At 41.3% G+C, this 12,570-nt stretch overlaps 1 protein-coding gene across 1 annotated transcript in view; it reads right to left on the bottom strand.

Annotated features, from left to right (window-relative positions):
* LOC142771350 (uncharacterized) overlaps positions 1-11,270 on the bottom strand; it is a 41,917-nt gene extending 30,647 nt beyond the window's left edge. The window contains exon 1 of the transcript XR_012885876.1: positions 11,003-11,270. The gene's annotated coding sequence lies outside the window, so the exon portion shown is untranslated. The remainder of the gene's footprint in view (positions 1-11,002) is intronic.
* Positions 11,271-12,570: the final 1,300 nt, after the last annotated feature.

Here is a 12,570-nt window from a genome sequence, read left to right as displayed (position 1 = left end):
TGGTTGTTGAATACCTAAGGAAAAAAAAAACATGCCTTTAAATATTTCCGTGGCTTCTATGAATGAATAGCTGCATATTGGCGCCCATGTCAACCAGTTTGTTTCTCCACTATGTCTCCGTACTCAGAAACAAAAAACTGCCGCAACAAATGGAATCACTATAGTAGCCAGGGATCGTCCGATAGCTTTTAGGGGCTTTCTGCCCGATTTTTCGTAGCTTGTCAAACTTCCACGTAATGATGGTACTTTGGAACAGTTTGTATTGATACTTGTCAAATTGAAAATAGGCTACAAAATATATGCACAAGTACATTACACATATTGTGGATTTGTGCACCAAACGTAAATTATTAGGGGAAACGATTTTAACCCCAACCAAAAAGTACGTGAAAATGCGTAAACCGGACGTTCCGGAACCAACTTGGTTTCTTCCTCAGGAGGGGCTGTGGCTACGTTGAAGCGGCGTCTTCAACGCACTAGCGGGCAAGTTAATGACCCTCACCACCCTCCCGCTGCTTTGCCGCGGAGCGTAGTCAGATCGCATTCACCGGGGGAAGGGTTCTGAGAGAACTGTTGATATTTTGAGCCGTTCGCTGTATATGCCACAACTCGAGTAGTAGCCTTCTCCTCAAGTTAGTCTCACTTTCATGAATGGTCGTTGCGTCGAAATCTATCTGATGGCCAAACGTCTGAGAACACTTGGCGAGTAACCGGAGCTTCATCATTGGTGAGCAACCAGAGTCTCATCAGCCAAATTGTTTTCCCCGGTGTTTGTTACTTGGTCAACCGCAATGGTTCATCAAAGTCTTTGTTAATTATTATTTATGTGTGTTCACAAACCTCAATTGACGTTTTCTCCTGCATGTGTTATTGTGCACTTTTAGTAAAATTTTGGTGAGTAACGGGACCCTAAACAGCAAGGTCGCTTTCCCCAGTGTCTGTTACCTGGTCATTCAAAATGTTCTATTAAACTAGAATTATTAGTTACGTCTGCTCAGAAATTTTAAATAATGTTTGACCCGTATGTTCCCTTCTGCACTTTTAGTAAACATTTGGTGAGCAACCAGGACACTAAAGAGCTGAGGCGCTTGGCCCTAAAAAACTAAAGGCTCTCAGAGGGTGTATCTAGAGCAATTAACTTGACTTATTTTTTGGGCATCGATTATACGAGATCCGGCATTACAATAAACCTAAGTATACGTTTCAGGTTTTGAATGTGATCTTCATGGTACCGAAAGAGTGATATCACCGAGAACTGTTTTAATAGCACCTAAAATTCTACGCTGGCTATAGTGGCGCAACATAACTATGCTTTACGCAGCAAAACAAAAAACAAAAAAAGAAACGGAAGCCCTGAAGGCACCACAAGACACCAGACAGCAACTACCTGCTATGTGTACCAGTGATATTCATTGTTCTCATAGAAGCGCTGGAAACTTATCACTCAGGCAAGGACATAGTGTGAACCGATAAGAAAAAAAGCTGCCTCGAGAATTGATTCCTCTACACACTCCAGCTGACGTAGACGACGCCCGGAAAGAAAACAGTAGGTGCCAAACAATCACCTCCGTAGAGCTTGTGCCACATCACGCTTGCTTCCTTTGTTGTCTTCGCAGAAGATTCGACAATGTTTTTGTCTTCAAGCTTCCTCCTTTGTCCAGGGAAGTACAGAGATTTTTTTGCTATTCTTTGATCCTTGTTTTTTGAGAAAGTCTGTGTGGGGCTTGTAAGAGTGCCTCGTTCATCTTTTTCTTCTGGCCTTGTAGCTTTATTGATTTATTGAATAACCACAAACAATCGCCATGTACTGTATTTTCTGTGTCTTTTTTTTGGACAGAAGCTGATGTCTCTACACAATAACAACGTCGTGATGACCATGGATGTGACATGAACAACTTTTCTCACATGTTCTCAGTGAAATTTGTATGCTGGCTTTTGTCACATCTTTTTTTTTTGTCTTCGCACCATCCACACTACGTTTTTCAAGGAAAAACACTGAGGGTGTAAAGTTCGCTTAGCTGGCAACGTCAAGGTAGAAGTTACGCAACACAATGACGGGTTAGAACTTACGCAGCATTGTGTGATGAGCTTGGAAGGTATTCTTCAGATGCTAGTATTTTTTGTGCAGAAAAGGGCTCGATGTATTGGCTCGAAAGCCACTGTGGTGTTGAGCAACCAATACTTCAGCCGAGTTCAACGCAGACTCCAGAATAAGCTCAAGAATTTGGCTAGTTCCATATTTCACCATGTGAGTGACTACTAAGTGTTCTTTTTTTTTCTTGCATTATCTGAAATAGAATGGCAGCTCATATCGTGAAGCCTTTCCAATATAGACGTTATGGATTGAGGTTTACGCTTGAGCTGGTTAAGGACACCAAACTGCAGTTTTTAGGTTTGTGCTTTCTTTTTGAGGAAGCCGTGCTTCTCGGCATTCTATTCTAAGATCACCAAAACCACTGCTTTCGCTTTGGTTTAGCCACTGGAAAGTGATGAAGAATAGAAAAGTGGATTACCCGAAGTTTGTGTTACCTCGTCGCAATGAGATACTATTGAGATGGGCGAAATAGTCTGGATCGTTCCGAGAATTGTGACAGTAAGCAGATATGAAAAGGAACCAGTGTTACCTTAAGTACACAAGATACCCAACAGCTTGATTCATGTAGGACATATGAACGGGGTCAAGACGGTGTTACCTGCTGGTATAAAATTTTCCGAGATCAGTCCTATCACTGGGAAACATACACAGCAGAATGATGCTTTTAGTGAAGGCTGTGGATCAAACAATGGGAAGTCTGCGTATGTACCACGCAAGTTCGGGGTCTTCTACCAGATCCCCATTCGGGAATCATTATGTGAGGCAAACCAGCACCCGTCTAACTGCGCGTTTCAAGGCGCATAACCAGACTCTGAGGAAATCGGATACTTCGCATGTGGCGTCGCACTGCTGCACGTGTAGCTGTTCTTCCGTGTATTTAGATACGAAGAGCTTGTCAATATAAAATGCCAGGTTACTGGCGAGGTGATAGAACTCTTCCATATCAGAAGATGGGCGATGCATGCGTCAATCTGGCATCACTGTCACTGACGGAGAAAAATATTTGCTTTTCCTCTTATTGCGTGTTTTGTGTTGTAATCCTTACGTTATTGACTAGATTACCTTTTTTTTTATTTTGAAAGAGTTTTACTTGTGCTTATTTGTTGTTTTTATTTCCTTAGAAGTAATTTGCAAATAAATTTTTCATTCGTGAGTAAGCGCTCGTACTGTGTATTTGTATCTTCGCAGTATGTTTTTAGCACGGCTTAAAGGATGGGCAAGCTTCTATTTCGTGGCCACGACAACGTGACAATGGGGAAGCAGCATGACAATGTTGCTATGCTACCGTGATCTCCACGTCGATACTAAGTACAAAGGAAGTCGACTCTCTAGGGTACCGCTACTGCAATACAGAACTTAGGAATGAAAAGAAAAAATGAAATGTCAATACAAAATAAAGTAGAATGTCCGTTTACAACACCCTGATGACACAAACGTTTCAAGCCGAGCTTCCCAGTCAGCACGAGGAGCAGAACAGTTATCCTCGGACGCTCCCTATATACTCAGCTGATTGTCACTGAGATCATTAAAATCTAATGTGTGAATGGCAAATACCGTAGATTAAGTTCAATTAAAAATTTCACTTAGGAAGCGTGAATACATCGTTATTTGCACGCTCTATTTGATAGAAATATGTTCTAACTGCTCACAATGGAGGAAGATAAAGCGGGGCGATTAGGTTAATACGAAGGAAGCTAAGCTGAATGCCTCGTTGCTCTAATCTGTCTGAATCCCCCCTACGGACAGTACTGCTATGGGTTCAGTATTAGACCAGATATATTCTAATACGGGCAGACATTGTTCTGTTTAGGTACAGTCACACTTCGTATATATGTAACTGCATACTATGTATTCTTGGCTGGTGAATTTTGTATTTTAATTTTCGATTCCTTTGCAGTACGAAGAAAATATCCTGCGCAAGTGTAATGTAAATAGACATTTCTTTCAACAGAAAGTGGGAAACAACACTGCACAAGTGAGACTCTACAGGTACATTTAAAATTGGAACCTTACATTTCATCGTAAATGATTATATAGCATTCCATTGATTTACGAGCGTCGTGTTAGGTGCGCCATAGCCACGCATATTCTTCAGAAATAGCGAAGTATAATTCACCACTCCGACGGAGTTCAACAAGACTAACTGCAGCAATATTTTTAGGAGCGAAGCCCCCTAGCGTGCGGGTCATTCCCTTTTCCGTTTGTATGGGGTATGTATGTAGCCAGCTCTAGTTTATGAATTCGTCACTAGATGGCGCTGTATGTATATGCGTTTCGAAATGTTATAACTGTACGGCGTTAGGGGTTTTGTGTATAGATGACAACAATAAATTCACACCATATCCGCGGAGTTTGTAATAATGAGTGGGGAGAAGCGTCCATCCGCCTGTCCGTCCATCTAATACGTGCTTTAGTGTGATAGGCGCGCACAGACAGACAGACGGGGGGGACGGACGGTCAAACGAACGGACGGACAGACCAATGCTTCCCCCACTCATCATCATTCAGTCTGTGGATACGCTGTAACTTTTTTTTTTCACACTGACTCAAGGGAAGAATGTTTAGATGAAGCTGGTATTTAAATGAAGCTGAATAATATGAGAATCGGCGTAAGGCTATTTGTGGGTCACAGAAAAGACATTTTCAGAAATTCGTAGCCTGATTTGAGTAACACCAACTGTTTGAATTATACGTCCTGAATAACAGTTCCTGTGAACGTCGTAGCAACGGGCTTGTGTAAAATTTATTAAATTGTATGAAGTGATGAGATTTTTAAGCACGTTAGACGCAACTACTACAAGTACGACTGCAATAAACCCACTAGCTATACATCATCTTAACGTTTTTGAGGTAGGGAAGTAGCATTAATCATTATTCTGCGAAGGAGTTGGTAACTACTAAGCATTTGCAAGACACTAGGCGCAATTTGGTCATTTGGTGGCAGAAGATGATGCAGCATTATTACTGAGCCTTCTTTAGGGTAGCAGGCACTCCACGACCACTCCCTATGCTGTTTGCTTTGTGTAACGCTTGACTGTTTTAAGCGCGATGGCGTTAAAAAGCTTCTATCGCAGAAATTCAGCCGTTGGTGTGGCATCGATGGTGGTGAGTAAAAAACTTTGATCTTCTCCGGGACAAAAATAAAAATAAAAATGCAAATGTTATAAATATGAAAACCTTTGGTCTGAATGAACATTGAAAGCAGATCATTTGCGTGGTGAGCTAGTGCATGGCTCAAAAGAGCCACACAACTTTTTTTTTTCACGGTATTTAAGCAATTGAGGTTTTTGTACATGCCTCACGCCCAAAATACCGTTTCGACAAATATACAACAGGCATTACAACACAAATTTCATACAGCAGTGTGTTCTGAAAAGGTACTAGAGCAGCGCACTTTATGGACTGTGGATACCAGTTCAGATGAAACTGTAGTTGTTCGTAAACATATAATAATTGTACATTTATTTGTACGAAATGTGAACGAACTGACATCATTGATATTGCATGTCCATCTAACGTGCGAGTATTTTGTAAGCTGTGCTTGTCATAGCATGTCGATGGACATAACGTTGTTTCTGAATGGTACGATATAACGTATCCAATTTGAAACTTGTTCGAAAAAAAAAAGACACAATAATAATGAATGTACTAGAAGTAGTGTCCTTAACGCACGTAATACTACGTGGCAGAGCGTGGAATCACGCCAGCTTTCACAACATGCGAACTGCGCGACGAGTACAATTTTAAAGGCCCAGCTCTTGCAAAGTACTCAAAAATATGTTCGCGTGTTGCATCATGGACGTGTATTAAACCCATCGCCGACTTGTAAGAGGAACAATTCTGGCACATTGGGCATTTAAAAAGGTTACTTGCTGTACGCATTAGGCTTCAGAGTGTAATTCAGTTTCGCCCTTGAAAACAACATAAATGTTGGAGCGACGCTCATCATGCGCCGCATAACAGTTTGAGCCCAACTTGAATAATGATGACGAAAGTAGCGTGTTGAAAATGTGTGAAAAAAAAACGGTTTACCATATCTTGTGCAAGGTATGAACGGAAAGATGGAAAAACTGTTAACCATACCCTGTGCATAATATGAGCGGAAAGATAGATTATTGCGCCTGCGTAAACTTAAAAGAGGGCTCCGCCTTTATTGCAACTAAAAAGAAGGAATATAAGTCTACAGTAAAGCTCATCCATTACGTGTTTCAGTTTAACTGAAGCAAAACGCAAAAATTAAAATACAGCACTCTCTCAATCCCATTATGAATAGAGCTGCATATAAATCTCACAGGCTCTCAGAATATTAGGTTTTTTTAAATCGTAATATTAAGTTTTTTAACTCTGGCGCTCTTCCGGTGTTCCGAGGAAGACACTTATCAAGTGATGATAGATTGTTAGTATGCCGTCATCGTCGACTAATTATGCGCAAAAATTTATCTATCCCTATCTTTGACAGTGCTATCTTACGACGTCAACAAAAATGACAGCCAAGGAGTCATGTTACGAAATTATCTATCGAAATGGAGTGACTGTTCAACCTTTAGAAACAGTGTTTGAGAAAAACACCAAGAATTTAAAATGGTTTTTATACGAAGTCATGCTGTCAAGGGCGAAAATTTGTGCAACCTCAATTGCACGCGAAAATTTTCACGAGTATAACGCGTTGAAAGAGAAGTAGATATAATCTCTTCTAAAATTGATGCGTGGTAGTCTATGAAACCACAGTTCATAGCTTCCTACAATGTTTTGTAAGTGGATTAATTGAAACATGGCATCCAAATGTAGTGATTACTAAATCAGTCCAGCAGTCCTAGAAAAGCTCACTGTTTCATCGAATATAAAACTCAGATGGTTCCGAATACGACCAAGCACATTTCATGAATAATGAACATGTAGCGCACACTTTTTATCTGTTTCGATCCCCCTGGGCATTCAACAATGCAGCCAGGAGGCATATGTAGTAGGTGGACGCCTTGCCTTCATCCCCACATTTTGTATTCTTCGATAGTTTGTCCATTTTTACTTTTGATGGTTTGGTTGAAAACTTATACGATCATTATTATATTCGTTGCAATGTTCAACGCAATGCTTATGATATGGTTGTTCAAAAGTAAGTGATCTTTTCTAGAGAATTAAAAATGCTTAAAGACAAATTATATTCAGTGGTAGGCTAAAAAAGCTCTAAGAGATCTTCATGCTTGCCAATCGAACACCTCAAAGCTAGAAAGCAATTTCTTTTTCTTTCTTTTGCCCCCTTCATCTGTGCAGGGTAGCCTACTGGGGCTCAGCCCTGGGTAACTTTTTCCCTTTCCCCTTATTCATTCTCTCTCTCCTTTCTTTTCCATCAATGTGTTGACCCTCCCGTCACCCTACGAAAACGTTCTACACCTGCATCGGAAGGTTGCGTGTTCGAATCTCGTCCGAGGTCACCAACTTGTGGGAACAGATGACGAAAAAAAAAACAACCACATTCATTTGTTGGGTGACTATAAACTGATGTCAGGGCTCTGATGTTCGAGGTTCTCTGTCTATTCGCCTTTCGCTAATGCGAAGTACACTGTACATACAGTACGATGGGCGTGCACTACCCGAAATGGTCAGCCCATGTTTGACGAAGTGATAATGAGATGTGCTGTCATTATCACGAGACCTCAGTCGTACGTTTAAAAGTTCCAACACCTTTCGGAAAGTCTACACGCTTTAATGAGAAAATGAAATGTACGTGTAGCAATATTTAAGTCATCAAGTTGGCCCTCCGTCGTCGTGCTGACCCAACGCGTGAAATTTTTTCAGTGGCGTGTCTTCTATCAAACAGAACTTTTTATACAAACTCCGAACGTAAATAGGACGATGTCTCAAAAAGTGAAACAAGAAAAAAAACTAATATTGCTGACCTCCGTCTCCACACATAGGATAATTGAAAAACTCCATTCGCTTAAATAAGTTGTCCACAATAACGAAACCACATGCAAATGAAGGCTCTTTTGTGAACAGGGCTCTCGCGGCCTACACTCCACAGGTGCTGAATGAACTCACTGATGAAGATCCGAGTTCACCATCTCGTCGCTGTCAAAGCGACGCCAAAATGTAATGTTTTAATACGTGCACTTCCTGGGAGGGAGTACATTTTAGGAACTTGACTGAGTACGTTCACATTTCGCTTGTATATTGAAAAACTTGACAATGGTTGGAAGTTCTTTATCTTGCATCAAACAGAAGAACTGTTTAGGACGACAGTTAGTTCAAGCAGAATGAACAGAATAGTATCATCATAGAACGGCATGTTGATGATGACGATGATGATGCTCCTTGGATTATTGGCACACTCTTGGTCATCCTCTTTCTCTTCTACAAAAATTTACGTGTGTAAGATGCAGTAAATCTGATGGATGAGAACGAAAACAGGGGGACAGAGAGGGAGATCTAAAGAGATAAATGGAGATGTAGAGAGAAAAAACAAACGAAAACATAAAAAAACAAAGACAGCGAAATAAATAGACGAATAGAGCAAAGATACGAGGAAAATTGATTGATATGTGAGGTTTAACGTCCCAAAACCACTATATGATTATGAGAGACGCCGTAGTGGAGAGCTCTGGAAATTTCGACCACCTGGGGTTCTTTAACGTGCACCCAAATCTGAGCACACGGGCCTACAACATTTCCGCCTCCATCGGAAATGCAGCCGCCGCAGCCGGGATTTAAACCCGCGACCTGCGGGTCAGCAGCCGAGTACCTTAGCCACTAGACCACCGCGGTGGGGCAGATACGAGGAAAATGACCAGGAATCTAGTAATAAGAGTAACAGAGACGGAAACAGAAATAAGGAAACAGAACCAAAGAAACATCTAAAATGATAAACATAGAGAAAGAGGAAGCAAAAAGGTAGAAACAGCCACAAGAAAAAACAAAAAAAATAACGATTGGTATCTCCGCTATACTGTGAGACCGACGGTTATGTTAACATTTTAGGTTTTCGGACTGAGACACTCGGACGGGATTATACTCAATGCTGTCGAAAAGTTAATAGGCGATTTAGCTAGATTTACTGGTGGAATCAACCGCTCATAATTTTTCTGTACGTCATCCTAATTAAAAAAAATCTGTGGTCACTGGGAGGTCAAGTAAGAAAGTGCAATGTGAAATTATTATACCTGAAAGTTGACGTTTAGGGCTAGCATTTTTAAAATTATAATACTAAAGCTCTACTCCGTGTGATCCACCCGGCTCTTGGCCGATCCCCTTATGTGGGTGCTCGGTAGACTAAGTCGATAGTCGCTTGCGAGGGCACTCATCTTGTTGGAAATTGGTGGCATGGGACCACCCAACCTAAAATTAAGGTCTTCCTCTTATTTTAAAGACGATAGTCTTTCTTGGGGACCTTCGGCGCAAACATATTGGTATGGCTGTGTTTGTACGTTTGTCTGTTTGCCTACTCTTAACAGTACCGGGTACCCAAGACGGCACCCGCCGATACACTAAACGGCCGACCCCATTCTGAGCGCCCACCAGTGTTGCTCAAGCTTCAGCGTTCATACTTGTGCGACTGTCAACTAAAAAGTAATTATTGCGCATATCTGAGGCACCATAACAACATGTATATATTCTGTATGTGCGTATTTTACACATTCTCGCGCGGCTTGTGTAAGAGACGCATTTTTTTTTTGTGAGATCTTTGTCTTAAGCGGTCATCTTACACTAGTGAAAGCACGCAGTGATGCCTTTTTCAATGTCAATGCTTTTCTCTCTCTTTTTTTTGCTTTTGGAGCTAGGCCAACGGCCAGACCAACCACACGTGCGTAATATGAACGAGATGAGGTGGCTTTGAGTGGTGAATGCTAAGAATAGCATAAAAAGGATACAAAGCGTCACTTTACAAATAGCATCGCCAGTTTAAGTCGTGTTTTTCTCACCTTCCCTTTTTGTTTCAGAAACAGTCTGCTCTAAATACATGACAGCATAAGGGCTGCAGGTCGCCATGATGGTATATGGTGGTTACAGTATTCGAATGCTGACCCCAAAAAACAATCATTATATCTCGGTTGAAAAAAAAAAACTTATAAGACAATTGCATTTATTGCTGTTCTAAAAAGCGTTGATAATAGGCACCTATGTCACCTTGAACTTATGAACGGCGACCAAGAAGACAGCATCACATGTTTGATAGGCGGTTATTGTAATTGCTTACAATAATTTCTTTCGCAGCCGCCGCCCCCATAATATTTATGACTAGCCATCTAAGTCCCTTCATGTCACCAACTTCAATAATATGGCCTCTGTACTGAATGAGTGCAGGCCTCCATTTCGATATTTCTTAGCGTTAGCTACTCCTGCAACACAATATCCTGCACTATCAGCATTATAAGGACCGCCCCACACTTTTATATCACAAACTTATCTCGGGTTTCCCGACGAGCGCACCACGAGGATGACTGCAGTCAAAAGAAAGGTGAGGTAAAATGTCACTTCGAGGCTCGAACTATTCAGTGTAATTAATCTTCGTCAGAATGTTGAAAGCTTTTAAAGAAATGCACGATTTATATCCGACACGTGGGGTTCACGTTTTCAAAGGAAAAAATAAAAAAAAGGTGTTTACCTCGCGAAACACCTAAATACGACAATCATTCTAGAAGTACTTTAGCGCGAAAATTTTGGCCTGTCTGTTATTTTTGTCTTGTTCTCCGGCTGTCACATGATTTAGTCACCTGGCCAAAATTTAAGCACTCCGTGAAGGCTAAGCCATCTAAAACTGGTGGCTGCATTTAAACTTGTGAACTTCTGTGTCAATAAAAAAGTGAACATTGCGCATATCTAAAACGCAACATCAATAAGTGCGCAATGGTCGGTATGTTTTTACTACAAAGCACATACATGCGTTATTCTAGAAACCCTAGTGTTTCTTACGCTGCACTGTTGATGTGACGGTATGGAAGAAGAAGCCCTCTGCCAAATATATGGGGCTGCCACCTGGCAGGACGAAAATGGTGCGAAAACAGCTTCACGGGTGGCCACGGACGAGACTAGGACTCACGTGCGCAGAACCAACAGACGATTGTCTTTCGACGGCATTTGCAGCGCCGTGCGCAGACACACGGCTGATGTTTCGTCTTCACTCCTTCTTCCAAAAACGCTATATCCTTTTCAGCACTTGTTAATTAAAAAAAAACGAAAAAAAAACGTGGCCGATGTAAGTAGCAAGTGTTCAGCGAGCTTTCCGAACACTCGCTATTGTGTCCACCTGTGCCGTCGAAGACGCACAAATTAAAGAAAAATAAGTTTATCGCAGATGATAATGTCAGACAACGAAGGATGTGCACGCGACTGCATGGCGAAGCAGGATAGAAGACAATTTATCACTGATATGCTTAGTATGCGGAGTCAGATGTTTTCTGAAGAAAGGTTAAGGACACAACCGACGTAAACAAAAAAAGAGGGGGGGGGGGGCAGGATGCTGTCTTCTTTTTTTTTTTCGTCTACGCGGATCGCGTTCTGAGCCTTGTTTAAGCATGAATCTATTAGCCAAACAACACATTCTAGTAAGCCTATTTTCTCGTGACTTCACTTGAACAAGAGTGCCAGTGTGGTGAATGGTCCCAACATGACGAAAAACGCCAGCAGAAAATAACTCCCTGAACTTTTTTTTTATTTTTTATATGTTGTTTAGAGCCACTTCGACTGATTACTCATGCAGGTGCACCGGAGTGCACAGACAGAAAACCCTTTGTCGTGAAACAGCAGCATTACGATAAGAAAAAAATACGAAGCGTTTACCCTGCACATTTCAAATCGTTCCCAATGACGCTCTCAAACAACTCGATTTGCAAGAGTGCATGCAAGCGATTTGTAAACAAGTAGCCGCCAATGCACCAGTTGTAAGTCGGGTTGATTAATTTTCTCTATTTATTTTTATCTGTTTACAAACACTGTCTATTCAAACTTGGAAAAGTGTATCAAAGGCTCTTGAGTAAGCTCGAGCTTTTTTGCTCCTAGCCTTAACGGAGACCGTCACTTGAGCCAAAATGCCTTGCCTGAATAATTCCCAATGCTTCTGCTTTTTGTTAGCGAAGAAGGAAGCGTTCGTCGAGCTCCGGAACACAATGAACACTCCGCGACAATAACTAGATTTTCTTGTCCCGTGTTTTTTTTAAATGTAACACACTTTGTTTGGAGAATCAGCCTCGGAGCACTACTTCTTGTGCATACTGAAATGGGGTCGTTGGGTACATCGGCATCTGCAAACGCAGTTTCTGACTTCTCGGTAAAATGTGTGAATCACATAACACACAGATCTTCAGAACTTATAAAAATGTATGTATAAGGTTAGAGCTATTAAAACCTGTGACCTATCAGTTTTGATTATCGCATCAAAGGCATTATGCTTGAAAAAGTGAACGCACAGATATATCTAGGAGTCTCGATTGATTCAAATTTTTGATGGGAGGCGCACATCAACAATATAACTACAGTTACTC

This window comes from Rhipicephalus microplus, chromosome 9 (genome assembly GCF_043290135.1).
Source record: "Rhipicephalus microplus isolate Deutch F79 chromosome 9, USDA_Rmic, whole genome shotgun sequence".
In the NCBI taxonomy this organism is placed as follows: Eukaryota; Metazoa; Arthropoda; class Arachnida; order Ixodida; family Ixodidae; genus Rhipicephalus; species Rhipicephalus microplus.
This window is presented reverse-complemented; position numbering and strand designations above follow the sequence as displayed.